This window comes from Rhea pennata, chromosome 5 (genome assembly GCF_028389875.1).
Source record: "Rhea pennata isolate bPtePen1 chromosome 5, bPtePen1.pri, whole genome shotgun sequence".
Classification (NCBI taxonomy): domain Eukaryota; kingdom Metazoa; phylum Chordata; class Aves; order Rheiformes; family Rheidae; genus Rhea; species Rhea pennata.
In genome coordinates, this window is record NC_084667.1 from 18,312,777 (window position 1) to 18,325,408 (window position 12,632).

At 39.7% G+C, this 12,632-nt stretch overlaps 1 protein-coding gene across 4 annotated transcripts in view; it reads right to left on the minus strand.

Moving 5' to 3' along the window:
• The window catches only part of AMBRA1 (autophagy and beclin 1 regulator 1), a 134,455-nt gene extending 123,899 nt beyond the window's left edge, over positions 1-10,556 (minus strand). Inside the window, exon 1 of one of the 4 annotated variants that reach the window (XM_062577288.1) lies at positions 10,540-10,556. The gene's annotated coding sequence lies outside the window, so the exon portion shown is untranslated. Of the gene's footprint in view, positions 1-7,739; positions 7,846-10,065; positions 10,201-10,539 lie in introns of those variants that run through there. The other 3 variants (XM_062577287.1, XM_062577286.1, XM_062577291.1) reach the window with 3 other exon arrangements.
• Positions 10,557-12,632: the final 2,076 nt, after the last annotated feature.

Genomic DNA, 12,632 nt, shown 5'->3' on the forward strand with positions numbered 1-12,632 from the left:
ATCCAGCTTTTGTTACTGTCTTCCATTATCGAGGGCCAGACTATGGCAACTTTGCAGCATTTTAACAGCTTTTGAAAGCATTCAGCTAAACGCATACCACTTAAAAAGATTTTTTTTTTTTTTAAAAAAAAAAGGACTTGTGACCCTTCCTCTTCCCTCTATCTCTAATCATATATAATAAAGAAAGATTTAAGAAGAAACAGCCTTAATACCTTAAAGGTTTGAATAACAGTAGCTAGAAAGAGTGACTGATAGGTAAGGGAACAGTGTTAAGAACTTTACAATACAAAAAGAGAGGAGTGTCTGAGGAATTATGCAGATTTCAATAAAAGTACTTATTACCACTGCAAGGTCAGATGATTGGTACACCTTAAGTCCAAATTACTTCCAAGTCCATCACAATAACTTACAATGTATGGAAGCAGCTACATATCAAAATAAGAAGCTTTTCACTAAGAACTGTAGTGGTATGTTTGACAACTCCACTGTTTGTGCTGCTAGGCAATTCATTTAGCCACCCTGCACATCATCTTTCCATCTACCTTGTTCTTAGAACAACAGTTCATATAAATAATACACAATGACAAAGACTCATGTTTTTAGAATACTTCAAACTGTTAAGGAAGAAGTATTATTACTAGCTATTTTCTACAAAAAGGTTAGTTCTTTGAAAGAACTCCATATAGCAGCACTCATAGGAACCAAGCTGCATAGCTTTTGGACAGTTTCAGACTGGGGTTCATTATCAAAAGCTCTCCAGAAATGAGTAGCTCCCTGGAACACAAAAAACAGGGAACATGGCTACAGTGCTACTATCTTTTGATCCCAGCAGGACACACATTACTCTGTCATCCCTTTAGAATGTAAAGATCTAAAGACAAATCTTCCTTGGTTCGTTATATTGAACGAAACTATTAGTATTCAATACAGAAGGAAGTGACAACTGAAAAAGCAGAAACACGCACACAAGAGAAAGAGGTCCACGTACACAAGATTAGATGATAGAACACAGAACAGTCATGAGCAAACCTTTCTTTCCTCCCACTCTCCCCTCAAAATACCTTCTGAACTGATGATTTAAGACAACTCCTGCTCAAGGGAAGAGCTGTCTGAACAGATAAGCCAAGAAAATGAGTTCTAATAAAGTAGACCAGTTTACATTTTATAAAAGCAAAATAAAAGGATGCTGAAGTGATGAACAAGTAAATACATCTCTCTTACTAAAGAAATTCACCACAAAAAAAGTCTAAGCTAACTGAAAATTCCCTAATGTTTAGTGTGAGCAACATGGAGATTGACTCTTTTACAGAACCTAAACTCTTCAGTGTAAAATAAGTCTTCTTTCAAGAATTTCTGTGCAAGTCAGCCAAACTTTAGGTAGGAATTATTCTACAGAATAAAAGTCTTACTGGAATGCAACACAACCTATATGATGTCATGTTGCAATGAAGTTCTTAGAAGTAACTGTACAAATGAAAAAAGTCCAGAGCCAAAAATACTAATACAAGGATAACTAAAGCAGAAAGAGCCAAAAGGAATCACTAAACCAAGATCAGTTTTCCTTAAACTCTAGTAAAGACTCATCTGGAATCTGCAAACATCACCAGTCACCCATGTTAAAAAAAATGCATGTATTCAAACTGGAAGAAGTGTGGACAGGAAGGACAGCTCAGAACTATACAGGCAACACAGCACCTATTTTAAGGGAGGAAACTAACTCTAGTTTCATCTAGTAAAATTAAGATGACAGCAGTCAAGTGTTCTTTATGGGTGCATTCAGTGTGCAATATGTCAAACAAAGAATAAGCGTGTAAATCAGACACAAATGAAAGACCAGATTTCCAGTTGGAATAAGCTGGAAGTCAAAAAGAGATTACAAAAACATCAAGGTTTGGAATAGCCTTTCAAGTAGCATACAGGACAACCCACCCAAATAGCTTAAGATGAACTGATCAGTTCACAAGCAGGATAACCCAATCACTCAAAAAAAAAGCTCTAACAACTTGGGAAGTTTCAGTCCCACCAGAAGTATTAGGATTACCTGAAATACGATAGGATTACCTGAAATACGATAGCAACAAGAAAAACAAGACATTTAACAAAATTTAACAAAGGCATCTTGATGTTTATTTATACTGTAAGTAAGTTCACATATTGTAAAACAAGTAAATCATACCCGTGACTGCAGTTAGTGAACCTCAAGTATTCATCTTGTGGAAAGACCAAGTCAGCTCCACAAAATAAAATCAAGAACCTATTTTAAGCCAATTCATCTAAACCTTTACAGGTTTATACTAACCTGTTGAACTAATCTGGATATAACAAATACTTCATATATGATCATGTTCAAACTTGATGGTATTCGCTCCGGAACTCACTTTTCAGCTGTTTTAAACCAACTCACCTGTTCACCCGATCTGAAACAAAACAAAGCTAAAGCCTAGATAGGACCCTGCTAACAACATTTTTAAAAGCCAGGACCTCACCAAAAGGCAATGCATCCTTTTTGAATGGGGCTGGCACTTTAGAGCCACCCTGAACTCCTTTAGGAGACAAGTTTAATTCATACTTCATATGGGAAAAGCTGACTCCTCTCTCTTGGCTTAATGAAAGCCTGATTACAGTAGCTCTCCACTAGTGGGTGACACATGCAGCAGCACTTCAAGATTGCATCTACTTCTCCATTTGAAGGCTCTAATTTTCTTGTCCTTTGCTGTTGTAGCTACAGGCATCAACTCCGCTCACTTTAGAAAAAAGCCTTTAACCTTATTAATAGATATCAAATCATCTATTCAGTTACTTTTTTATTTTTTAAATAAAGGAGCCAATTCCTTCTCTAATCAACTAAAGATAGCCATCAAATCCAAATATTTTGCTCAAATGTAAGAAGCAGAATATGATGTAATGGCTTATTAGAAACCATTAGCAGATAAGACGCTGAAGTACAAACGATATTTATAGCTATACAGTAGCCATCTGACTAACAAAGTTTAAAGGAAGCTTAGTGCACTTGAAAATGCTACTCTGGCCTCAGCACAAAGGAAGCTTGCAAGTCACTGGATCAAACCTGTCCAGATCAGTGGTAGACTGACTCAGTAGCAGCATTTGCTAGTAATAAAAATATCCAAGCTATCAGGAGCGATAAGCAGCTAATCATCACAACAAGAAACTGCACCAGGATTAGTATAGTTCTAGTTTTTGGTTTTTAAGTCAAGCTGACCAAAAGTGGTGCCCAATAACTATAAGATTAACTGATGCCCTGGATGTGACCCTGGACACCAAAGAAATTCTGAAATTGGGAAGTCAGAAATATTTCTACAGTTGGTAGCTTTGTTTCCTTAACAATTTTTTCCCTTCGGGTATTTCAGGACAGCATGCTAGCCTGTTTACAATTTTGGAAAGAGCATTACACAGCCCAGTCCCAAGCCTTCTTATTTGCTCTGTGCCAGCTGTCCTTGAAGAAGCCTTAAGGTTTCCCAGCCTCGGAGCAATATAAGCTCAATTATAACTGTCACTTTTACAGATTCTGGATGTCTAGAAAGCCAAATGAAGTAGCAAATCAATGATACTTAACAGTGGTACAGGATCCCAAGAAAACACCAAAAAACGTTAAAGAGAGAATGAGAATGAAAGACATTCATTCAAACTACCTTATGAAAAGGATGCCAAGACATTTTACACATTACACGGTGGCTTAATGTACCAATTAGAAACTTCAGCACTTCAGAGAGCTCATGGACGTTTCCCCCTTCTCCTTTCCCCCTCCCCCCCATCATCCTTGGCATTACTAATTTTGGAGGAATCTCGTACCACTGCTCTGGAAGCACAGATGGCTTTGGTAAAAAAGAATTTCAGATCTTCCTGTCAGCCAAGTACTACCTCATATTATCGAATTCTCCATTGGGGAAAAAAGTTATTTCGTGTGGCCTTCAGCTCTCAGACTAAAAAATCTCTTACCACTCCTAAGGACTTCTTGGTTGCATGCCGAGCCAAGCACTGAAAGCCTTTCCCAATGTGTGCATACAGAAAGGGTGGGAACAGCTCCACCAGGGAAAAAAAAAATACAGTCAGTAAATGCTATTTATAAAAGTAGTTCTATCCAAAAGATAGAAATATCCATAACTTCAGACAATTTTGCTGCCCAAAGAAGTCTCAAGAGACTGATGAAGAAAGAGGCAACATTAAGTGAAATGGAAAAGCTGTCTGGCTTTGCAATCTGAGATACACAGAGAGAACGTATGTTCAAGCTTCTCCAGAAAAGCCTAGAGAGGAAAGAGCCATGTGGTATTAGTTTCTGTTCCAAAGCTCTTTTGTCGAATTTTAAGATTTCCAAAATAAGGTTGACTGTAAAATTGATGTGATCCCCATAGGTTGTTGGCCATTGTGTAAACAGGGGCAGGGGAAACTTTTACCAACAGTTGAAGTGTGCCACTGATTTGTAAAAATACGAGTAAATCTTGTCTCTAGCAACGAGGAGAATCAGATTATTAACACTCTGAACTATCTGGTAAGCAAGTATCTTCTATTTTCAAAATGCCTGTCGTTAAGCAAAGTGCCCAATCACTAACAACAAAGCACGCTATTTCATTTATTCTAAATTAAACCTCAAACTGCACCATCTCAGGCTTTACCCAAATATCAGAAAGTCATTTTTAAAACAGTAATCACCTTAAATTGGCAGTAATAAGATCCATCTGAATTTGCAAATATTTTAGACAAAAACTACTGATTCAGAAAAGGCAAATCAACTTCTACTGGGCTGTACGGAACACAAATTTTCAGGAGTCTTTTTTGATCATATTTATTAAATATTGACCATAACTTAGCAATCCCACTAATGTACATATGGGTGGATTCTCCAACATGATCACAAGATGCTCAGACAGGCCAGAAAACAGTACACATAGCAGTAGAGGCCAAATGCTTTACCTTCATTATCAAGGATTCTCATGCAAGGTGTAGTCACAAGACATGCTATTTCCTCAAAGTGTTTTCCATCACTATTTTCCCTTACATACTACACAGCTTAACTCTGAGCTAGATTGCCTGACTGAAACCTCTATATCTTCAACAGGCTCACTAGAGCAAAGGACAAAAACAGTATGGCTACAGACTAATGCAGCCCTTCCTTTTTTTTTAAATGGGAAAAAAAAAGTTTCATTCACAAAAGTAGCAAGATCCTGCTTTCTGGAAACCACAGACAAAAGCTCTCCAAGAAAGAATAGATGGGTGTATGCAATAACACATCTCTGTCCAATGACTTTCCAGATTACTTCCTCGCTTATATCCCAGTTTGAGGTATAAATCCATTGCAGACCTACCTGCAATGTGGCAATGACGACACTGTTATCTTCCTAATGCACAGACTGAATTCTAGCAGCAGTTTTATTAAAAATATTGATTCAATTCCTGCCCAGTGTCACACTATTCCCTCTAAAGCTTTCCATGTTTCTACTTGCAAGACAGAGCAAAATTTAAAAAGCTTATTTAAAAACAAAGCAAATCAAAAACAAAAACAACAACAACAAAAAAGATTTGCCCTCTCTTCACTGAATCAACTCAGCTGAACAAATAGCACCAGTGAAAGAGTCCTAGTTTGGTAAGTAATCGAAGTATGCAGCACTGGAATTTGAACAATGCAGTAACAACAACAAAAATCTGTAAAAAAGGGTGATGTGACTCAGAATAGTTCCACCGACCTAAACCCAAGACAAGTTTTAGAAGAGAGGGAGATACTATGCTCAGTACTAAGCCATAGAGTTTCTGAAAGTGTACCTGATCAGCTACATATTTAAGTCTTCCTCTTAAAAATACTATCTGCCATTCCTTAACTCCATTTGTAGTACTTTTATGTGAGCTTTATAACAGTTCAAAGAGGTTCTACATTTTCCCGGGTTTAAAAGACAGGTTCTAGAAGAGACAATTTCGAGGAACATTTAGATACTGCTGCAAGATAAAGTTATAATTATGTATTTATTAAGATATTTTCAGTAAGTGCACTGGAATTTTAAACAAGGCTAACCCACAGATATAGTTCATAGAGGCATAACAAGCTTATCTTAAGCATGATCAATCAAAACAATGAAAGAGGCAAAACTAGAATTCTAGAAAAAAATTTTGTTCTTTTCTGTCATATATATATACACACACAAATATAAAAAATTAGTATTGTATATACACACACACATATATACATGCAAGGCATACCACACAAGAAAAAAAACACAAGTTTTTTATGCAAGTATGTAAAAGAGTCCCAAATTATTACCATTAAGGCAATTCTGTTTTATAATCCTGCTCAAGTTTTCAGATCTTCCCCAAACTATTATTCTGTAAGTTGAAGTTTTCCATTGATTAAGGCCAGGGAGATTTGGAACATAATGTCAAAGCACATCTTTTGCAGGTGTATTAAATACACTACTCTAAGTTGTACCTCCAGCTCAGAACATTTCCACAATCAGAACAGAACTTTGAAACAGAAATAACTTGTATCATTGCTTCATGATTACAAAACTCAGTGTCACATTTTAAATTGAAACTATAAACAGGTCAGGAAATTTGATTAAATTACACAGATATCAATAGTACCTTGTCAACTCAAACTACTATATGACTGCAAGAAAAAGTTTATTGCCATTAGAATCTTAATTTTTCTTCCCAGATTGGTTTAAATAAGCTACAAAACTTTCAAGAGAAGTTTTTAGACAAGAGGTTATTTACAGCAAAATTATGAGGAAGTGGAAGAGAAAGTTACAGATATCAACTTCTAAAGGTCAGAAAACTAATGGAAAAAATGACAAGGGAAATCATAAGAAAAAAAATGTAAGTGATCAGCTGCATATGGACCTTGACAGCTTCATTTACCAATGATAATATGCAGCACTTCCAGGACTATATTACCATTTCTGCACAAATTTCATGAAATCTTGAGAAGATTTTAGTCTCAGTCCATAGGCAAAGATAAGAACAACAGCAATTTCAAAATGCTGTAAAATACGTCAAGCAGCAGAACTAAGATCCAGAGGTTTAAGAGTTTGCTTCTGAATTCTATACGCAGCCAGTGGCATCTTTCACTAAGTAGGCCACACAGTGGGAAATGAGGAACAGAAAGGGGAGACGGGGACAGGGGGAATGAAAATTAACCCTAAGAAAAATGCCCTCCTTTTAGATAAAGTAGTAAAGAAATTTTAAATTCAAACTCCCAATATATACAGTAAAAGTCACATCAAGGTTCCTTAATTTCAAGAGCAACAGCTACATGCCACATATTGACATTACACATGGAAGAGAAATTTGGGAGTACCTATGCTGTAGCAAAGGAATATCCACAGGATGAAAAAGAAGTATTTTTCAGCACCAAGGCTACTTTTAAGGTATGTGCTCATTAGCTATGTAAAGAAGAAAACACAACCGTAAGCAAGAACATAATTTAAAAACACAGTTCATATGATTCCCTGTTCACATGGAAATAATTGATCTATCTTTATGCATAGGTGTACCAAAACTAAAGATGATATGGGGAGAAAAAAAAAAAAAAAAAAAAAAAAAAAAAAAAAAAAAGAAGATCTAGACTTTCAACACAGAAACACAGCCAGTTCTTTAGACCCTTCTTGGCTGGCGATCAAGGGTATGAGAGAAATACAATGAGAAAAGAAATGCATCAAAAAAAAAAGCACAATGGGTCAGAGCCCCTCTCAGCAATTCTACACTGCAAAAGGTGGAGAACTAGTGCTACGTACCAGGAGCAGGGCGGCAGGAATCGCTTTCTCAGGACAGCCCAAAAGACCTCACTGAACGATTCCTTGAGAAGATTTAGAAGTGGAGGTATGCTAGCACAAAGATTAAGACGACCCTCTCCATGCTCAGGCCTGGCACCTCATCTTCCTATGAGCCTTCAACAAACAGTTCACAAAAATTGGAGACAATAGATAGTTGTTACTAGGTAACAATTATAGTCAAGGTTCTTAACAATAAACATTAAATGCCAAGTAGACAATTACATCTCCTCATGCTTTAAGCAACCCAATTAATATGTCTTTCATTTAGAAACTACTATATAGACATTTTAATTACTTTGCACTAAAATGCTTCTAATATTTAGTCTCTTCCATCGCACTCCTTGTTATCTGTTTTGAAATCCGTAAACGATTCTTCTTTCCTCATCTCATTACTATTTCAATTCTATTACTTTCCTTATTACATTAGTTCATGGACAAAGTAACTATTAATACACACTACCCTCCTTTATCAGGTCTCCAACAACGCAACCTTAACGGGAGAGAGGAGGGAGGGGAGAAGAAAATGATCTTAATGTCATTCATATTGACAGTATTAATTAGCATTAACTGTATTAACAGTATCAGTAATAACTTTGTAAGAACCTTGAATTCAGTTAGCTTGCTAACCATTGCATTAAAGATACTAAAGTTATTTTGCAGAAGTTTCATAAAAACTGTAACACAGGAAAGGAGCAAGTATTTAAATCCCTATTTATGATAGAGGAATACCAGTAGAGAATATCACTGCTTGCATGTTTTACAACAAGTTGTTCTATTTATGTAAAAGTTAGAAATGCTGTGCAGAAAATGGAAAAGCAGGAAACAATCAAATAAGAATCCAGAGGGTCAGTTATGACTCAGAAGAGCAAAAGAAAAGTTGTCAGCAGAGTAAACACTCTGGACAAAATGTCAGTTCCTAGCTGATAGCTAAATCTGAAAAGGCAAATCCAGATATCTGGATTCAAGTATATTTTCCACCCCAAGTATGGGGGGGGGGGGGGGGATAGAGTGCTAATGGATTGTTACACTCATTAACATCTATATCGTCACAAATCAACAGACAAGCGCAAGATGGATAGATACCCATTTGTTACCACCTAAACACAAAAGTACCAACTCAAAAAAAAAAAAAAAAAAACTTAACCATAGCAACACTAATTACGGTCTGTAGTACTACTGAGCAAGGTATATTGGAGTTTCAAATAATAGAACTTGCATTGCAGTACTGTTACAGAGTTTGAATGGAGGTTTTCACTTCAGCAGAGAACTTTAGGCACCGTTCCTGAACCTCACTCACAGAGCATTCAGATTTGCTCAGATTTAACCCCATCCCACATTCTGAAAACTAGCCCAGCAACAAAAGTAAACAGTACTGTAATGGATTGGCAGTAAATGCACATTACCAGAAGGTCGTTTTTAGGACCCATTTTAACATTCTCATTAGCAATTTGAAAGCGGATGGGAGTGGCAAAGGCTAAGAAGCCAGATGACATTTGCAAAGGACACCAAATTGGGTGGAGCAGTAAACAAGGACAAATATAGACAAAAAAAAAAAGAGGGAGAGACAGACAGACAGACATTAGAGTCTTAAATAAAGATCTGTGAATACCTCACATGAAGGAAAAATGAAGCAGCATGAAGCACTCTTCCTGAACCTAGATATGCAGCTAGTATCCTCTTTATATTCATAAAAATGATCTTCCTGAGGACAAACTTCCACCTAAATGAAGGTTATTCTTGGTTCTTGAATCTGTCTCTCACAACAGAGAGATAATATAAAAGAACTTATTGGAAAAAAATACGATTGATGCACTAAAAAGTATTTCTGCTTCAAGAGTGAAGAGAGAGATGTTTTAGAGTAAGAATTACGCTGAGCACTTTCCAATGAAAACAGAAAGCATGTTACTGGCAAGATTAAAAATAACCTAGAAAAACTAAACGAAAACTATAGAAATGTAGGTGTTGCCTTAAGGACTACTCTAGGAAAAAACAAAACAAAATGCTAATGAGCCAACTAGGCATGCTCCCCCACAAGAAAAGAGGTAACAAAATATCATAATGTTAGAGGCACGTATGTGAATGGATTTCATGTAAAAATATTACTTACAGAAGCAAGTATTCAGCAATTTAAAAAAACAAAAGAAGAGATACAAGAGAGCGCATCTATTTCATATTTTGAGTGGTAAGAAAAGGGGAAAAGGGGGGAGGGGTATTGCTATTTCAATACAGCAACCGCTCAAAACATAAGCTACCATTCCCCGGATTACAGGGACACTAAAACACCGACCTTTTTAACAAAAACAAGGACGGGAGCAGGGCAAGAGCAGGTGGCGACGGAGGAAAAACAAACCCACAGAGCGCCCAAGCCCGGCGCCGAAGTCAGGTTTTAGGAAGTGCCCGACTGGCAGCAGTTGCGCGGGGCGCAAACTCCCGAGGACAACAGCCGCTTTCCCGGGGCGCCTCCCCGGCCCCGGCCCCGCCGCCGGTGCAGCCCGCGCAGCGGCCCGGCCCCGGGCCCCGCGGGGACCCGGCGCGGCCCAGCGCCGAGCACGGCTCCCGCGCTCCCTCACAAAGGCCCGCCGGCGAGTCCGAGCGCCGGCCCGGCCCGGCCCGGCCCCGCCCCGCCCGCCCCGGCCGGGCAGCTGCCCGCAGCCTCCCAGCGCGCCCGCGGCGGGGCCGCCCGAGCGCGCGGCGCCCGCCCGCCCCCCGCCGGCGCGGCCCTGCCCCGGAGCCGGGCCGAGCGCGCAGGCCCGGAGCCTACCTGGTGCGGGCGGGCGGGCCGGGCCGGGCGGCGCCGGGCCGAGCGGAGCGGAGCGGAGCGGGGCCGGGCCGGGCTGGGCCGCGCCGGGCCGAGCGGAGCGGCCCCGAGTGTCGGTCGTCGCCGCCGCTCCGAGCTCCGGCCAGGCGAGCCAGCCGAGCGCCGAGCCAGGCTCGAAGAGCAGAGCCGAGAACGGCGCCAAGGCCCGAGCAGCCGAAGCTAGAACTGTGTCAGGCCCGGCGAGCCGAGCGACGAGCTCTTTCGCCTCAGCTTGCCATGAGGCCGCCCGGGGGCGGCAGAGAGCAGGCGCGATGAATCGAGCCCAGAGGGGCGAGCGCAGGGCTGAGCGGGGCAGCTCGCGCCGCCTGCCCGCGGGAGGAGACCATCCCCATCCCCATCCCCATCCCCATCCCCATCCCCATCCCCATCCCCATCCCCATCCCCATCCCCATCCCCACCACACACACACACACACCCCTAAATCAAAAAAAAAAAAGAAACGTACAAAAAACCCCAAACCTAGAACAAAACAACAACAATAATAAAAAATAAACCCTTTCTTCTAGTCTACCCAGCTTCACTTTTAGGGGCTGCCTGGGATTTTTCAGTTCAGACTTAAAATGTTCTGGCTGTTACAGAACTTTTCGTGACTGGGAATCTTCTCATACTACTACTTAAAAAAAAAAAAAAAGGATTAATTACATATTTAAAGGAAGATAATCAGATAAAAGTTAGTTGAAATGGATTGTTTTTCTTAAATAACTGTTAATATTTTATATATTATTAATATATCAATCTCTAGCATTGTGGATGGTGAAGACAAAACATATACATAAGCCCTTTGAAAGAGGGTCAGCCGGTAATGAGAAGCCCTAGGGAGGCACTAGTATGAGGTGCTGTAACGGTGGTGCTACCTCATCCGTACCAGAGATGAGGGTCTCTGGAGAGACTTGAATGTTAGAGCAAAATCTAAGCAAATGAGGCCATTCTGTGCCTATATAGCAGCAAGGAAAGAGTCAAAGAGCCCAAACGAGTAAAGTGTGCAGCTCGACGCTTACTAGGATAGGCAACATGAGAAGGAGCAAAGGCAGCTAACAGCTTAACTGGACAGTCTTTGAAGAGGTATTTAAAGGGAAAAACTAAAAAAAGACTGTTGATGGGATTTTTTTTTTGAGTAATTCAGTCAAGTAGTGAGAACACCAGTATGTTGGACAGTCAGTCACCGTCATCTTCCAACAGAGGGCTGAGAGCTACCAGACAGTATTAGCATTTGATGGTCAGGGTAGACTTTACTTTTCAAAGCTCTGACAATGCACTTTATGCACTCTGGAATGCAGCTGGAGAGTTCTGACGGGGGAAGCAAAGAGGAGCTGAAATGCAGAGAAGAAACATGATTCTCAGCTGTCAGATTTAAGTATGATCTAAACCCAAGGGAAACAGAAGAGTCCCAATGAACTGTTTTGAAGGAATTTGCTTAGGAGTACATACAGCAAGCTTCTCTGGGAAATGAGATTTCTTCATCTAAACAACTGAAAGGCACTGACTCAAGAAAGAACAAGTTGATTTTGTCAGTACAGCCTGATGCAATTTTTGCCCAAATTGACAAGCAGAGAGATTAGTTTTGAAATTACACTCTACAAAGGTGACTGTGGCTGCAGGAAGACAAATCTCAGCAGTGAACGTTGTTTCAGGAAGTGCCACCACTTTGGTTTCAGCACATGCTGTCAAGAGCTATTAATAATAAATTGAGAAACTTCAACTTGTTATTACATGATAGCTGAGTGTACCTACACATGTCCGAGTCCCACTTGACCTTCACTTCACCCACTCAGTTCATTCCGTTCATACTGATGTCTAGGTCCAATGATAAGCATTTTTAGCACAGTTAGATACATCAGATATGGCAGCAACTCTTAGCTTTCATTCTGGCATTATGATTATTTTACAATTTTTTTTTCTAGAAAATAATTCTTGCATCTTTCTTCCCAGGTAAAAGCAGCAGGATTTTCTCCACAGTAAGAAACAGTAGTTCTTAAGTGACGCATTATGGGAGAAGGTATAAAGAAAATAGAAAAACATCTCAGATTGTTCTACAA